This window comes from Lepisosteus platostomus, chromosome 6 (assembly GCF_059453375.1).
Source record: "Lepisosteus platostomus isolate fLepPlt1 chromosome 6, fLepPlt1.hap1, whole genome shotgun sequence".
Taxonomy (NCBI): Eukaryota; Metazoa; Chordata; class Actinopteri; order Semionotiformes; family Lepisosteidae; genus Lepisosteus; species Lepisosteus platostomus.
The window spans coordinates 16287037-16301978 of NC_142616.1; the positions used below are offsets into that span (position 1 = coordinate 16287037).

Here is a 14942-nt window from a genome sequence, read left to right on the forward strand (position 1 = left end):
TGCTGGGATAGGCTCCAGTTCCTACGCAACCTTGAATTGGATGATGTGGTTAGAATACGGATGGATGTACAATATAACCATTATTTAAATAATGTACTGTAAATACATTATTTCCACTGCAAATACTAGCTTATGTGCTTCTGCTTATATCCCAGAATTATCATTGTTTCTAACATAAACATTTATCTAAGAACCTTAGGGTCAAGGTCTGAATTCTGTTAGTCTTCTTTTTTGCTGATCACGTGGCAATTTCTAGTTGCTTTATAAGCCAGCTATTGAAAAACACAGTAATTGTCTGTTCTGTCTGACCAGAAAAGCATGGAAATGTCTTTCAAATATTCAGTCCTGAAAGACTGTGACCCAGATAGCTCAGGGCAGTTTTTTTCAACTCTACAGCAATACAAGGACCGAAGAAGAACTTGGACACAAGTAGAAATTGGGTTTTTAAGGGGAAGCCATTCAGTTATTAATCCTGGAAAGGGTGGAGCTCAGAAACCAAAATAAACTGGAGATCAGCACACTCCTGCTGCTAAACCTGCGATTATTAGGATATTACCGCTGTCCTGAGACAGCTGCCCTTCGCCTGCAAGGCAGTCGGCTTTCTTGACTTATTGATGAAGGTCTGACGGGACGAGCGAATGACGCCTCCCCCCGTCCTCCAGCTCGCTGACAACACAGAAGCGGAAGAGTCGCTGTGGCTCGTTGGTCTAGGCGTATGATTCTCGCTTTGGGTGCGAGAGGTCCCGGGTTCAAATCCCGGACGAGCCCTTTTCCTCCTCTTCCACACTCCTGGGACCTGATATCCACATCACCTCGCAGCGTCTGCTTACGGCAAACGATGGAAGGTGACTGATGATTGAAGGAGCCTGGTCAATCCTCATCACGTGGCACAATGCCAGCGTGCAGTCAGCTGTCCAAGGCGGCAACCTCGTTGCTCGTTCAAAAGAACACGTCCTGAAAACTCCTCACCGCTATGTGGTAAATGAGCACCGCGATCGCTTGTCGTCATGTGCCATTACTTGAGAAATGCAGAAGCAAAAACCGCCCTCTCTCAGCCACCGAAACGTGTGCGGGGCTCGCCTTGCGCTCTCTGCGCCTCGCATATTTGTGGAGCTGTCTGCTCTTCTTTCTGTTGAAGTACTCCAAATACTTCACCGTCCTGCAGAGCGTGATGTGCTCGCTGACAGCTTTCAATATTTGAAGGAAAACTACGAGCTTGATGGCTCGAATGTGAATGTTAAGCAATCGTTGATCAAACGCACGTCTTCTAAGGATTCGTGAGAGTATTCTCACCACCGTTTTCACTCGGATATACTTTTCATTTGCTAAGCTGCCAAATCGGACGAGAAAATGCCGGAGACGCACTCGGTGCAGACTGAGGTGGGGAAGGAGGCGTGGCCCTTCAATGCTTGACAGCTGAAGGACGTTGAGCGGAGGAGAACCTATCAGAAGTCGCAGAGGCTAAAGGAGAGCACCTGGCTCCCAGAGCTCCAGACTCGCACCTGGAGGATGCGGGCATCGATCCCGCTACCTCTCGCATGCTAAGCGAGCGCTCTACCATTTGAGCTAATCCCCCTCGCTTCAGGCTTCTCGGCATCATGTCTTACCGCCCTCTGCCCTTGGTCTGCAAGGCAGTCCTTTCAAGTGCGATGAAGACGCACGAATAGACCTTCCTTGCCTATTGTACGAGCTGAACTTTTGTGCTCCTCAATTCAATGCTCTTTCCATCAACTCATCTTGTCTTTTGACGCTTGGGGTTTTGCGCTCCTTTGACTCTCGGCATATCGGGTGACTTGAAACACTGAAGTTGTTGCTAACGGAGTGTGGAACATTGTTTTGCAACTGTCATGACGCTGTGTGAGCCTTTCATCGGCAACAGGGGCAGGCTGACAGCAGCGCCAGCGAAAGTTAGGGCAAATTTGTGGACTTAACTCTGAATGTGAGGGTTATGTAGGAAAGGGGTGCGGCTTTGCTCCTCTCCCGTGTAAAGGTGACGCTTTCCACGTGGTAGGCACGCAGACGTGGTTCTGAGCGAATAGCTGCTGCAAGTGTCTGAGAAGAGCAAGAAAGCGAGTGGCCCTGCCCCGTGTGAGGATCGAACTCACGACCTTCAGATTATGAGACTGACGCGCTACCTACTACGCCAACGAGGCCAGCTGCGGCAGTCGGGCCGGAAAGTTTGCCTCACAGGGATTTCAGACGCCTGTTCCCTAATCTTGCGACACCCGCTGCTGGGTGTTGCATTTGCCTTTTGATCTCACCCGAGACTTTGGGGCTTTGTTTCTGTCGCGAGTCTGTCTTTCACAGCTCACCTAGCACAAGTCTCTCTGGCTGAAATGGCCTCTCTGCTTCAGCATCGTGCCCTCACTCAGCCATTAAAAATATCACTCGGACCTCTGACATGCTGCCATGAAGTGTCAAGAGAGAGTGGCGGAGACGCACTTAAGCCAGAGAGAAGATGAAAAGGGGGCGTGGCTGCTAAACGCTCCACACTCTCCTCGCAAGGCGTGATCAGGGGTTAAAGGACACCTTTCGGCACACCGAGCGCTCAGCGTACACCTGGAGGATGCGGGCATCGATCCCGCTACCTCTCGCATGCAAAGCGAGCGCTCTACCATGTGAGCTAATCCCCCTCGCTGTCCCTTCCTCCTCGGCGTCGCCTTGTGCCGCTTGTTCCCCTCTTACCGGGCGCCGTCCACTGCCCTTCGCCTGCAAGGCAGTCGGCTTTCTTGACTTATTGATGAAGGTCTGACGGGACGAGCGAATGACGCCTCCCCCCGTCCTCCAACTCGCTGACAACACAGAAGCGGAAGAGTCGCTGTGGCTCGTTGGTCTAGGCGTATGATTCTCGCTTTGGGTGCGAGAGGTCCCGGGTTCAAATCCCGGACGAGCCCTTTTCCTCTTCTTCCACACTCCTGGGACCTGATATCCACATCACCTCGCAGCGTCTGCTCACGGCAAACGATGGAAGGTGACTGATGACTGAAGGAGCCTGGTCAATCCTCATCACGTGGCACAATGCCAGCGTGCAGTCAGCTGTCCAAGGCGGCAACCTCGTTGCTCGTTCAAAAGAACACATCCTGAAAACTCCTCACCGCTATGTGGTAAATGAGCACCGCGATCGCTTGTCGTCATGCGCCATTACTTGAGAAATGCAGAAGCAAAAACCGCCCTCTCTCAGCCTCCGAAACGTGTGCGGGGCTCGCCTTGCGCTCTCTGCGCCTCGCATATTTGTGGGGCTGTCTGCTCTTCTTTCTGTTGAAGTACTCCAAATACTTCACCGTCCTGCAGAGCGTGATGTGCTCGCTGACAGCTTTCAATATTTGAAGGAAAACTACGAGCTTGATGGCTCTAATGTGAATGTTAAGCAATCGTTGATCAAACGCACGTCTTCTAAGGATTCGTGAGAGTATTCTCACCACCGTTTTCACTCGGATATACTTTTCATTTGCTAAGCTGCCAAATCGGACGAGAAAATGCCGGAGACGCACTCGGTGCAGACTGAGGTGGGGAAGGAGGCGTGGCCCTTCAATGCTTGACAGCTGAAGGACGTTGAGCGGAGGAGAACCTATCAGAAGTCGCAGAGGCTAAAGGAGAGCACCTGGCTCCCAGAGCTCCAGACTCGCACCTGGAGGATGCGGGCATCGATCCCGTTACCTCTCGCATGCTAAGCGAGCGCTCTACCATTTGAGCTAATCCCCCTCGCTTCAGGCTTCTCGCCATCATGTCTTACCGCCCGCTGCCCTTGGTCTGCAAGGCAGTCCTTTCAAGTGCGATGAAGACGCACGAATAGACCTTCCTTGCCTATTGTACGAGCTGAACTTTTGTGCTCCTCAATTCAATGCTCTTTCCATCAACTCATCTTGTCTTTTGACGCTTGGGGTTTTGCGCTCCTTTGACTCTCGGCATATCGGGTGACTTGAAACACTGAAGTTGATGCTTACGGAGTGTGGAACATTGTTTTGCAACTGTCATGACGCTGTGTGAGCCTTTCATCGGCAACAGGGGCAGGCTGACAGCAGTGCCAGCGAAAGTTAGGGCAAATTTGTGGACTTAACTCTGAATGTGAGGGTTATGTAGGAAAGGGGTGCGGCTTTGCTCCTCTCCCGTGTAAAGGTGACGCTTTCCACGTGGTAGGCACGCAGACGTGGTTCTGAGCGAATAGTTGCTGCAAGTGTCTGAAAAGAGCAAGAAAGCGAGTGGCCCTGCCCCGTGTGAGGATCGAACTCACGACCTTCAGATTATGAGACTGACGCGCTACCTACTACGCCAACGAGGCCAGCTGCGGCACTCGGGCCGGAAAGTTTGCCTCACAGGGATTTCAGACGCCTGTTCCCTAATCTTGCGACACCCGCTGCTGGGTGTTGCATTTGCCTTTTGATCTCACCCGAGACTTTGGGGCTTTGTTTCTGTCGCGAGTCTGTCTTTCACAGCTCACCTAGCACAAGTCTCTCTGGCTGAAATGGCCTCTCTGCTTCAGCATCGTGCCCTCACTCAGCCATTAAAAATATCACTCGGACCTCTGACATGCTGCCATGAAGTGTCAAGAGAGAGTGGCGGAGACGCACTTAAGCCAGAGAGAAGATGAAAAGGGGGCGTGGCTGCTAAACGCTCCACACTCTCCTCGCAAGGCGTGATCAGGGGTTAAAGGACACCTTTCGGCACACCGAGCGCTCAGCGTACACCTGGAGGATGCAGGCATCGATCCCGCTACCTCTCGCATGCAAAGCGAGCGCTCTACCATGTGAGCTAATCCACCTCGCTGTCCTTTCCTCCTCGGCGTCGCCTTGTGCCGCTTGTTCCCCTCTTACCGGGCGCCGTCCACTGCCCTTCGCCTGCAAGGCAGTCGGCTTTCTTGACTTATTGATGAAGGTCTGACGGGACGAGCGAATGACGCCTCCCCCGTCCTCCAGCTCGCTAACAACACAGAAGCGGAAAAGTCGCTGTGGCTCGTTGGTCTAGGCGTATGATTCTCGTTTTGGGTGCGAGAGGTCCCGGGTTCAAATCCCGGACGAGCCCTTTTCCTCTTCTTCCACACTCCTGGGACCTGATATCCACATCACCTCGCAGCGTCTGCTTACGGCAAACGATGGAAGGTGACTGATGACTGAAGGAGCCTGGTCAATCCTCATCACGTGGCACAATGCCAGCGTGCAGTCAGCTGTCCAAGGCGGCAACCTCGTTGCTCGTTCAAAAGAACACGTCCTGAAAACTCCTCACCGCTATGTGGTAAATGAGCACCGCGATCGCTTGTCGTCATGCGCCATTACTTGAGAAATGCAGAAGCAAAAACCACCCTCTCTCAGCCACCGAAACGTGTGCGGGGCTCGCCTTGCGCTCTCTGCGCCTCGCATATTTGCGGGGCTGTCTGCTCTTCTTTCTGTTGAAGTACTCCAAATACTTCACCGTCCTGCAGAGCGTGATGTGCTCGCTGACAGCTTTCAATATTTGAAGGAAAACTACGAGCTTGATGGCTCGAATGTGAATGTTAAGCAATCGTTGATCAAACGCACGTCTTCTAAGGATTCGTGAGAGTATTCTCACCACCGTTTTCACTCGGATATACTTTTCATTTGCTAAGCTGCCAAATCGGACGAGAAAATGCCGGAGACGCACTCGGTGCAGACTGAGGTGGGGAAGGAGGCGTGGCCCTTCAATGCTTGACAGCTGAAGGACGTTGAGCGGAGGAGAACCTATCAGAAGTCGCAGAGGCTAAAGGAGAGCACCTGGCTCCCAGAGCTCCAGACTCGCACCTGGAGGATGCGGGCATCGATCCCGTTACCTCTCGCATGCTAAGCGAGCGCTCTACCATTTGAGCTAATCCCCCTCGCTTCAGGCTTCTCGCCATCATGTCTTACCGCCCGCTGCCCTTGGTCTGCAAGGCAGTCCTTTCAAGTGCGATGAAGACGCACGAATAGACCTTCCTTGCCTATTGTACGAGCTGAACTTTTGTGCTCCTCAATTCAATGCTCTTTCCATCAACTCATCTTGTCTTTTGACGCTTGGGGTTTTGCGCTCCTTTGACTCTCGGCATATCGGGTGACTTGAAACACTGAAGTTGTTGCTTACGGAGTGTGGAACATTGTTTTGCAACTGTCATGACGCTGTGTGAGCCTTTCATCGGCAACAGGGGCAGGCTGACAGCAGCGCCAGCGAAAGTTAGGGCAAATTTGTGGACTTAACTCTGAATGTGAGGGTTATGTAGGAAAGGGGTGCGGCTTTGCTCCTCTCCCGTGTAAAGGTGACGCTTTCCACGTGGTAGGCACGCAGACGTGGTTCTGAGCGAATAGTTGCTGCAAGTGTCTGAAAAGAGCAAGAAAGCGAGTGGCCCTGCCCCGTGTGAGGATCGAACTCACGACCTTCAGATTATGAGACTGACGCGCTACCTACTACGCCAACGAGGCCAGCTGCGGCACTCGGGCCGGAAAGTTTGCCTCACAGGGATTTCAGACGCCTGTTCCCTAATCTTGCGACACCCGCTGCTGGGTGTTGCATTTGCCTTTTGATCTCACCCGAGACTTTGGGGCTTTGTTTCTGTCGCGAGTCTGTCTTTCACAGCTCACCTAGCACAAGTCTCTCTGGCTGAAATGGCCTCTCTGCTTCAGCATCGTGCCCTCACTCAGCCATTAAAAACATCACTCGGACCTCTGACATGCTGCCATGAAGTGTCAAGAGAGAGTGGCGGAGACGCACTTAAGCCAGAGAGAAGATGAAAAGGGGGCGTGGCTGCTAAACGCTCCACACTCTTCTCGCAAGGCGTGATCAGGGGTTAAAGGACACCTTTCGGCACACCGAGCGCTCAGCGTACACCTGGAGGATGCGGGCATCGATCCCGCTACCTCTCGCATGCAAAGCGAGCGCTCTACCATGTGAGCTAATCCCCCTCGCTGTCCCTTCCTCCTCGGCGTCGCCTTGTGCCGCTTGTTCCCCTCTTACCGGGCGCCGTCCACTGCCCTTCGCCTGCAAGGCAGTCGGCTTTCTTGACTTATTGATGGTCTGACGGGACGAGCGAATGACGCCTCCCCCCGTCCTCCAGCTCGCTGACAACACAGAAGCGGAAGAGTCGCTGTGGCTCGTTGGTCTAGGCGTATGATTCTCGCTTTGGGTGCGAGAGGTCCCGGGTTCAAATCCCGGACGAGCCCTTTTCCTCTTCTTCCACACTCCTGGGACCTGATATCCACATCACCTCGCAGCGTCTGCTTACGGCAAACGATGGAAGGTGACTGATGACTGAAGGAGCCTGGTCAATCCTCATCACGTGGCACAATGCCAGCGTGCAGTCAGCTGTCCAAGGCGGCAACCTCGTTGCTCGTTCAAAAGAACACGTCCTGAAAACTCCTCACCGCTATGTCGTAAATGAGCACCGCGATCGCTTGTTGTCATGCGCCATTACTTGAGAAATGCAGAAGCAAAAACCGCCCTCTCTCAGCCACCGAAACGTGTGCGGGGCTCGCCTTGCGCTCTCTGCGCCTCGCATATTTGCGGAGCTGTCTGCTCTTCTTTCTGTTGAAGTACTCAAAATACTTCACCGTCCTGCAGAGCGTGATGTGCTCGCTGACAGCTTTCAATATTTGAAGGAAAACTACGAGCTTGATGGCTCGAATGGGAATGTTAAGCAATCGTTGATCAAACGCACGTCTTCTAAGGATTCGTGAGAGTATTCTCAGCATTGTTTTCACTCGGATATACTTTTCATTTGCTAAGCTGCCAAATCGGACGAGAAAAATGCCGGAGACGCACTCGGTGCAGACTGAGGTGGGGAAGGAGGCGTGGCCCTTCAATACTTGACAGCTGAAGGACGTTGAGCGGAGGAGAACCTATCAGAAGTCGCAGAGGCTAAAGGAGAGCACCTGGCTCCCAGAGCTCCAGACTCGCACCTGGAGGATGCGGGCATCGATCCCGCTACTTTTCGCATGCTAAGCGAGCGCTCTACCATTTGAGCTAATCCCCCTCGCTTCAGGCTTTTCGCCATCATGTCTTACCGCCCGCTGCCCTTGGTCTGCAAGGCAGTCCTTTCAAGTGCGATGAAGACGCACGAATAGACCTTCGTTGCCTGTTGTACGAGCTGAACTTTTGTGCTCCTCAATTCAATGCTCTTTCCATCAACTCATCTTGTCTTTTGACGCTTGGGGTTTTGCGCTCCTTTGACTCTCGGCATATCGGGTGACTTGAAACACTGAAGTTGTTGCTTACGGAGTGTGGAACATTGTTTTGCAACTGTCATGACGCTGTGTGAGCCTTTCATCGGCAACAGGGGCAGGCTGACAGCAGCGCCAGCGAAAGTTAGGGCAAATTTGGGGATTTAACTCTGAATGTGAGTGTTATGTAGGAAAGGGGTGCGGCTTTGCTCCTCTCCCGTGTAAAGGTGACGCTTTCCACGTGGTAGGCACGCAGACGTGGTTCTGAGCGAATAGTTGCTGCAAGTGTCTGAAAAGAGCAAGAAAGCAAGTGGCCCTGCCCCGTGTGAGGATCGAACTCAAGACCTTCAGATTATGAGACTGACGCGCTACCTACTACGCCAACGAGGCCAGCTGCGGTGCTCGGGCCGGAAAGTTTGCCTCACAGGGATTTCAGACGCCTGTTCCCTAATCTTGCGACACCCTCTGCTGGGTGTTGCATTTGCCTTTTGATCTCACCCGAGACTTTGGGGCTTTGTTTCTGTCGCGAGTCTGTCTTTCACAGCTCACCTAGCACAAGTCTCTCTGGCTGAAATGGCCTCTCTGCTTCAGCGTCGTGCCCTCACTCAGCCATTAAAAACATCACTCGGACCCCTGACATGCTGCCATGAAGTGTCAAGAGAGAGTGGCGGAGACGCACTTAAACCAGAGAGAAGATGAAAAGGGGGCGTGGCGGCCAAACGCTTCACACTCTCCTCGCAAGGCGTGATCAGGGGTTAAAGGACACCTCTCGGCACACCGAGCGCTCAGCGTACACCTGGAGGATGCGGGCATCGATCCCGCTACCTCTCGCATGCAAAGCGAGCGCTCTACCATGTGACCTAATCCCCCTCGCTGTGCCTTCCTCCTCGGCGTCGCCTTGTGCCGCTTGTTCCCCTCTTACCGGGCGCCGTCCACTGCCCTTCGCCTGCAAGGCAGTCGGCTTTCTTGACTAATTGATGAAGGTCTGACGGGACGAGCGAATGACGCCTCCCCCCGTCCTCCAGCTCGCTGACAACACAAAAGCGGAAGAGTCGCTGTGGCTCGTTGGTCTAGGCGTATGATTCTCGTTTCGGGTGCGAGAGGTCCCGGGTTCAAATCCCGGACGAGCCCTTTTCCTCCTCTTCCTCACTCCTGGGAACTGATATCCACATCACCTCGCAGCGTCTGCTTACGGCAAACGATGGAAGGTGACTGATGACTGAAGGAGCCTGGTCAATCCTCATCACGTGGCACAATGCCAGCGTGCAGTCAGCTGTCCAAGGCGGCAACCTCGTTGCTCGTTCAAAAGAACCCGTCCTGAAAACTCCTCACCGCTATGTCGTAAATGAGCACCGCGATCGCTTGTTGTCATGCGCCATTACTTGAGAAATGCAGAAGCAAAAACCGCCCTCTCTCAGCCACCGAAACGTGTGAGGGGCTCGCCTTGCGCTCTCTGCGCCTCGCATATTTGCGGAGCTGTCTGCTCTTCTTTCTGTTGAAGTACTCAAAATACTTCACCGTCCTGCAGAGCGTGATGTGCTCGCTGACAGCTTTCAATATTTGAAGGAAAACTACGAGCTTGATGGCTCGAATGGGAATGTTAAGCAATCGTTGATCAAACGCACGTCTTCTAAGGATTCGTGAGAGTATTCTCAGCATTGTTTTCACTCGGATATACTTTTCATTTGCTAAGCTGCCAAATCGGACGAGAAAATGCCGGAGACGCACTCGGTGCAGACTGAGGTGGGGAAGGAGGCGTGGCCCTTCAATACTTGACAGCTGAAGGACGTTGAGCGGAGGAGAACCTATCAGAAGTCGCAGAGGTTAAAGGAGAGCACCTGGCTCCCAGAGCTCCAGACTCGCACCTGGAGGATGCGGGCATCGATCCCGCTACTTCTCGCATGCTAAGCGAGCGCTCTACCATTTGAGCTAATCCCCCTCGCTTCAAGCTTCTCGCCATCATGTCTTACCGCCCGCTGCCCTTGGCCTGCAAGGCAGTCCTTTCAAGTGCGATGAAGACGCACGAATAGACCTTCCTTGCCTATTGTACGAGCTGAACTTTTGTGCTCCTCAATTCAATGCTCTTTCCATCAACTCATCTTGTCTTTTGACGCTTGGGGTTTTGCGCTCCTTTGACTCTCGGCATATCGGGTGACTTGAAACACTGAAGTTGTTGCTTACGGAGTGTGGAACATTGTTTTGCAACTGTCATGACGCTGTGTGAGCCTTTCATCGGCAACAGGGGCAGGCTGACAGCAGCGCCAGCGAAAGTTAGGGCAAATTTGTGGACTTAACTCTGAATGTGAGGGTTATGTAGGAAAGGGGTGCGGCTTTGCTCCTCTCCCGTGTAAAGGTGACGCTTTCCACGTGGTAGGCACGCAGACGTGGTTCTGAGCGAATAGTTGCTGCAAGTGTCTGAAAAGAGCAAGAAAGCGAGTGGCCCTGCCCCGTGTGAGGATCGAACTCACGACCTTCAGATTATGAGACTGACGCGCTACCTACTACGCCAACGAGGCCAGCTGCGGCACTCGGGCCGGAAAGTTTGCCTCACAGGGATTTCAGACGCCTGTTCCCTAATCTTGCGACACCCGCTGCTGGGTGTTGCATTTGCCTTTTGATCTCACCCGAGACTTTGGGGCTTTGTTTCTGTCGCGAGTCTGTCTTTCACAGCTCACCTAGCACAAGTCTCTCTGGCTGAAATGGCCTCTCTGCTTCAGCATCGTGCCCTCACTCAGCCATTAAAAACATCACTCGGACCTCTGACATGCTGCCATGAAGTGTCAAGAGAGAGTGGCGGAGACGCACTTAAGCCAGAGAGAAGATGAAAAGGGGGCGTGGCTGCTAAACGCTCCACACTCTCCTCGCAAGGCGTGATCAGGGGTTAAAGGACACCTTTCGGCACACCGAGCGCTCAGCGTACACCTGGAGGATGCGGGCATCGATCCCGCTACCTCTCGCATGCAAAGCGAGCGCTCTACCATGTGACCTAATCCCCCTCGCTGTGCCTTCCTCCTCGGCGTCGCCTTGTGCCGCTTGTTCCCCTCTTACCGGGCGCCGTCCACTGCCCTTCGCCTGCAAGGCAGTCGGCTTTCTTGACTAATTGATGAAGGTCTGACGGGACGAGCGAATGACGCCTCCCCCCGTCCTCCAGCTCGCTGACAACACAAAAGCGGAAGAGTCGCTGTGGCTCGTTGGTCTAGGCGTATGATTCTCGTTTCGGGTGCGAGAGGTCCCGGGTTCAAATCCCGGACGAGCCCTTTTCCTCCTCTTCCTCACTCCTGGGAACTGATATCCACATCACCTCGCAGCGTCTGCTTACGGCAAACGATGGAAGGTGACTGATGACTGAAGGAGCCTGGTCAATCCTCATCACGTGGCACAATGCCAGCGTGCAGTCAGCTGTCCAAGGCGGCAACCTCGTTGCTCGTTCAAAAGAACCCGTCCTGAAAACTCCTCACCGCTATGTCGTAAATGAGCACCGCGATCGCTTGTTGTCATGCGCCATTACTTGAGAAATGCAGAAGCAAAAACCGCCCTCTCTCAGCCACCGAAACGTGTGAGGGGCTCGCCTTGCGCTCTCTGCGCCTCGCATATTTGCGGAGCTGTCTGCTCTTCTTTCTGTTGAAGTACTCAAAATACTTCACCGTCCTGCAGAGCGTGATGTGCTCGCTGACAGCTTTCAATATTTGAAGGAAAACTACGAGCTTGATGGCTCGAATGGGAATGTTAAGCAATCGTTGATCAAACGCACGTCTTCTAAGGATTCGTGAGAGTATTCTCAGCATTGTTTTCACTCGGATATACTTTTCATTTGCTAAGCTGCCAAATCGGACGAGAAAATGCCGGAGACGCACTCGGTGCAGACTGAGGTGGGGAAGGAGGCGTGGCCCTTCAATACTTGACAGCTGAAGGACGTTGAGCGGAGGAGAACCTATCAGAAGTCGCAGAGGTTAAAGGAGAGCACCTGGCTCCCAGAGCTCCAGACTCGCACCTGGAGGATGCGGGCATCGATCCCGCTACTTCTCGCATGCTAAGCGAGCGCTCTACCATTTGAGCTAATCCCCCTCGCTTCAAGCTTCTCGCCATCATGTCTTACCGCCCGCTGCCCTTGGCCTGCAAGGCAGTCCTTTCAAGTGCGATGAAGACGCACGAATAGACCTTCCTTGCCTATTGTACGAGCTGAACTTTTGTGCTCCTCAATTCAATGCTCTTTCCATCAACTCATCTTGTCTTTTGACGCTTGGGGTTTTGCGCTCCTTTGACTCTCGGCATATCGGGTGACTTGAAACACTGAAGTTGTTGCTTACGGAGTGTGGAACATTGTTTTGCAACTGTCATGACGCTGTGTGAGCCTTTCATCGGCAACAGGGGCAGGCTGACAGCAGCGCCAGCGAAAGTTAGGGCAAATTTGTGGACTTAACTCTGAATGTGAGGGTTATGTAGGAAAGGGGTGCGGCTTTGCTCCTCTCCCGTGTAAAGGTGACGCTTTCCACGTGGTAGGCACGCAGACGTGGTTCTGAGCGAATAGTTGCTGCAAGTGTCTGAAAAGAGCAAGAAAGCGAGTGGCCCTGCCCCGTGTGAGGATCGAACTCACGACCTTCAGATTATGAGACTGACGCGCTACCTACTACGCCAACGAGGCCAGCTGCGGCACTCGGGCCGGAAAGTTTGCCTCACAGGGATTTCAGACGCCTGTTCCCTAATCTTGCGACACCCGCTGCTGGGTGTTGCATTTGCCTTTTGATCTCACCCGAGACTTTGGGGCTTTGTTTCTGTCGCGAGTCTGTCTTTCACAGCTCACCTAGCACAAGTCTCTCTGGCTGAAATGGCCTCTCTGCTTCAGCATCGTGCCCTCACTCAGCCATTAAAAACATCACTCGGACCTCTGACATGCTGCCATGAAGTGTCAAGAGAGAGTGGCGGAGACGCACTTAAGCCAGAGAGAAGATGAAAAGGGGGCGTGGCTGCTAAACGCTCCACACTCTCCTCGCAAGGCGTGATCAGGGGTTAAAGGACACCTTTCGGCACACCGAGCGCTCAGCGTACACCTGGAGGATGCGGGCATCGATCCCGCTACCTCTCGCATGCAAAGCGAGCGCTCTACCATGTGAGCTAATCCCCCTCGCTGTCCCTTCCTCCTCGGCGTCGCCTTGTGCCGCTTGTTCCCCTCTTACCGGGTGCCGTCCACTGCCCTTCGCCTGCAAGGCAGTCGGCTTTCTTGACTTATTGATGGTCTGACGGGACGAGCGAATGACGCCTCCCCCCGTCCTCCAGCTCGCTGACAACACAGAAGCGGAAGAGTCGCTGTGGCTCGTTGGTCTAGGCGTATGATTCTCGCTTTGGGTGCGAGAGGTCCCGGGTTCAAATCCCGGACGAGCCCTTTTCCTCTTCTTCCACACTCCTGGGACCTGATATCCACATCACCTCGCAGCGTCTGCTTACGGCAAACGATGGAAGGTGACTGATGACTGAAGGAGCCTGGTCAATCCTCATCACGTGGCACAATGCCAGCGTGCAGTCAGCTGTCCAAGGCGGCAACCTCGTTGCTCGTTCAAAAGAACACGTCCTGAAAACTCCTCACCGCTATGTCGTAAATGAGCACCGCGATCGCTTGTTGTCATGCGCCATTACTTGAGAAATGCAGAAGCAAAAACCGCCCTCTCTCAGCCACCGAAACGTGTGCGGGGCTCGCCTTGCGCTCTCTGCGCCTCGCATATTTGCGGAGCTGTCTGCTCTTCTTTCTGTTGAAGTACTCAAAATACTTCACCGTCCTGCAGAGCGTGATGTGCTCGCTGACAGCTTTCAATATTTGAAGGAAAACTACGAGCTTGATGGCTCGAATGGGAATGTTAAGCAATCGTTGATCAAACGCACGTCTTCTAAGGATTCGTGAGAGTATTCCCAGCATTGTTTTCACTCGGATATACTTTTCATTTGCTAAACTGCCAAATCGGACGAGAAAATGCCGGAGACGCACTCGGTGCAGACTGAGGTGGGGAAGGAGGCGTGGCCCTTCAATACTTGACAGCTGAAGGACGTTGAGCGGAGGAGAACCTATCAGAAGTCGCAGAGGCTAAAGGAGAGCACCTGTCTCCCAGAGCTCAAGACTCGGACCTGGAGGATGCGGGCATCGATCCCGCTACCTCTCGCATGCTAAGCGAGCGCTCTACCATTTGAGCTAATCCCCCTCGCTTCAGGCTTCAGGCTTCTCGGCATCATGTCTTACCGCCCGCTGCCCTTGGTCTGCAAGGCAGTCCTTTCAAGTGCGATGAAGACGCACGAATAGACCTTCGTTGCCTATTGTACGAGCTGAACTCTTGTGCTCCTCAATTCAATGCTCTTTCCATCAACTCATCTTGTCTTTTGACGCTTGGGGTTTTGCGCTCCTTTGACTCTCGGCATATCGGGTGACTTGAAACACTGAAGTTGTTGCTTACGGAGTGTGGAACATTGTTTTGCAACTGTCATGACGCTGTGTGAGCCTTTCATCGGCAACAGGGGCAGGCTGACAGCAGCGCCAGCGAAAGTTAGGGCAAATTTGGGGATTTAACTCTGAATGTGAGTGTTATGTAGGAAAGGGGTGAGGCTTTGCTCCTCTCCCGTGTAAAGTTGACGCTTTCCACGTGGTAGGCACGCAGACGTGGTTCTGAGCGAATAGTTGCTGCAAGTGTCTGAAAAGAGCAAGAGGCCCTGCCCTTAAACTCACGACTTTCTGAAGATGAGATTATGAGGGTGCGAGAGGTCACTCATATATAATGAATCCAAAGTAACAGCTGCTGCCCTGTAGTCTTTGGTGATGTAGGG

At 53.2% G+C, this 14942-nt stretch overlaps 18 non-coding genes across 18 annotated transcripts; 7 read left to right on the plus strand and 11 right to left on the minus strand.

Annotated features, from left to right (window-relative positions):
* Positions 1-696: 696 nt before the first annotated feature.
* Positions 697-768, plus strand: trnap-ugg (transfer RNA proline (anticodon UGG)). Its single transcript has one exon. It is a non-coding gene; the product is annotated as a tRNA-Pro (tRNA).
* Positions 769-1503: 735 nt separating this feature from the next.
* On the minus strand, positions 1504-1576 carry trnaa-agc (transfer RNA alanine (anticodon AGC)). The gene has a single exon. It is a non-coding gene; the product is annotated as a tRNA-Ala (tRNA).
* Positions 1577-2080: 504 nt separating this feature from the next.
* trnam-cau (transfer RNA methionine (anticodon CAU)) lies at positions 2081-2153 on the minus strand. The gene has a single exon. It is a non-coding gene; the product is annotated as a tRNA-Met (tRNA).
* A 407-nt stretch (positions 2154-2560) lies between these two features.
* On the minus strand, positions 2561-2633 carry trnaa-ugc (transfer RNA alanine (anticodon UGC)). The gene has a single exon. It is a non-coding gene; the product is annotated as a tRNA-Ala (tRNA).
* Positions 2634-2822: 189 nt separating this feature from the next.
* Positions 2823-2894, plus strand: trnap-ugg (transfer RNA proline (anticodon UGG)). Its single transcript has one exon. It is a non-coding gene; the product is annotated as a tRNA-Pro (tRNA).
* A 1312-nt stretch (positions 2895-4206) lies between these two features.
* On the minus strand, positions 4207-4279 carry trnam-cau (transfer RNA methionine (anticodon CAU)). The gene has a single exon. It is a non-coding gene; the product is annotated as a tRNA-Met (tRNA).
* A 668-nt stretch (positions 4280-4947) lies between these two features.
* On the plus strand, positions 4948-5019 carry trnap-ugg (transfer RNA proline (anticodon UGG)). The gene has a single exon. It is a non-coding gene; the product is annotated as a tRNA-Pro (tRNA).
* A 1312-nt stretch (positions 5020-6331) lies between these two features.
* Positions 6332-6404, minus strand: trnam-cau (transfer RNA methionine (anticodon CAU)). The gene has a single exon. It is a non-coding gene; the product is annotated as a tRNA-Met (tRNA).
* Positions 6405-6811: 407 nt separating this feature from the next.
* trnaa-ugc (transfer RNA alanine (anticodon UGC)) lies at positions 6812-6884 on the minus strand. The gene has a single exon. It is a non-coding gene; the product is annotated as a tRNA-Ala (tRNA).
* A 186-nt stretch (positions 6885-7070) lies between these two features.
* trnap-ugg (transfer RNA proline (anticodon UGG)) lies at positions 7071-7142 on the plus strand. The gene has a single exon. It is a non-coding gene; the product is annotated as a tRNA-Pro (tRNA).
* Positions 7143-8455: 1313 nt separating this feature from the next.
* On the minus strand, positions 8456-8528 carry trnam-cau (transfer RNA methionine (anticodon CAU)). The gene has a single exon. It is a non-coding gene; the product is annotated as a tRNA-Met (tRNA).
* Positions 8529-9197: 669 nt separating this feature from the next.
* trnap-cgg (transfer RNA proline (anticodon CGG)) lies at positions 9198-9269 on the plus strand. The gene has a single exon. It is a non-coding gene; the product is annotated as a tRNA-Pro (tRNA).
* A 1312-nt stretch (positions 9270-10581) lies between these two features.
* Positions 10582-10654, minus strand: trnam-cau (transfer RNA methionine (anticodon CAU)). The gene has a single exon. It is a non-coding gene; the product is annotated as a tRNA-Met (tRNA).
* A 669-nt stretch (positions 10655-11323) lies between these two features.
* On the plus strand, positions 11324-11395 carry trnap-cgg (transfer RNA proline (anticodon CGG)). The gene has a single exon. It is a non-coding gene; the product is annotated as a tRNA-Pro (tRNA).
* Positions 11396-12707: 1312 nt separating this feature from the next.
* On the minus strand, positions 12708-12780 carry trnam-cau (transfer RNA methionine (anticodon CAU)). The gene has a single exon. It is a non-coding gene; the product is annotated as a tRNA-Met (tRNA).
* Positions 12781-13187: 407 nt separating this feature from the next.
* trnaa-ugc (transfer RNA alanine (anticodon UGC)) lies at positions 13188-13260 on the minus strand. Its single transcript has one exon. It is a non-coding gene; the product is annotated as a tRNA-Ala (tRNA).
* Positions 13261-13446: 186 nt separating this feature from the next.
* On the plus strand, positions 13447-13518 carry trnap-ugg (transfer RNA proline (anticodon UGG)). Its single transcript has one exon. It is a non-coding gene; the product is annotated as a tRNA-Pro (tRNA).
* A 735-nt stretch (positions 13519-14253) lies between these two features.
* trnaa-agc (transfer RNA alanine (anticodon AGC)) lies at positions 14254-14326 on the minus strand. Its single transcript has one exon. It is a non-coding gene; the product is annotated as a tRNA-Ala (tRNA).
* Positions 14327-14942: the final 616 nt, after the last annotated feature.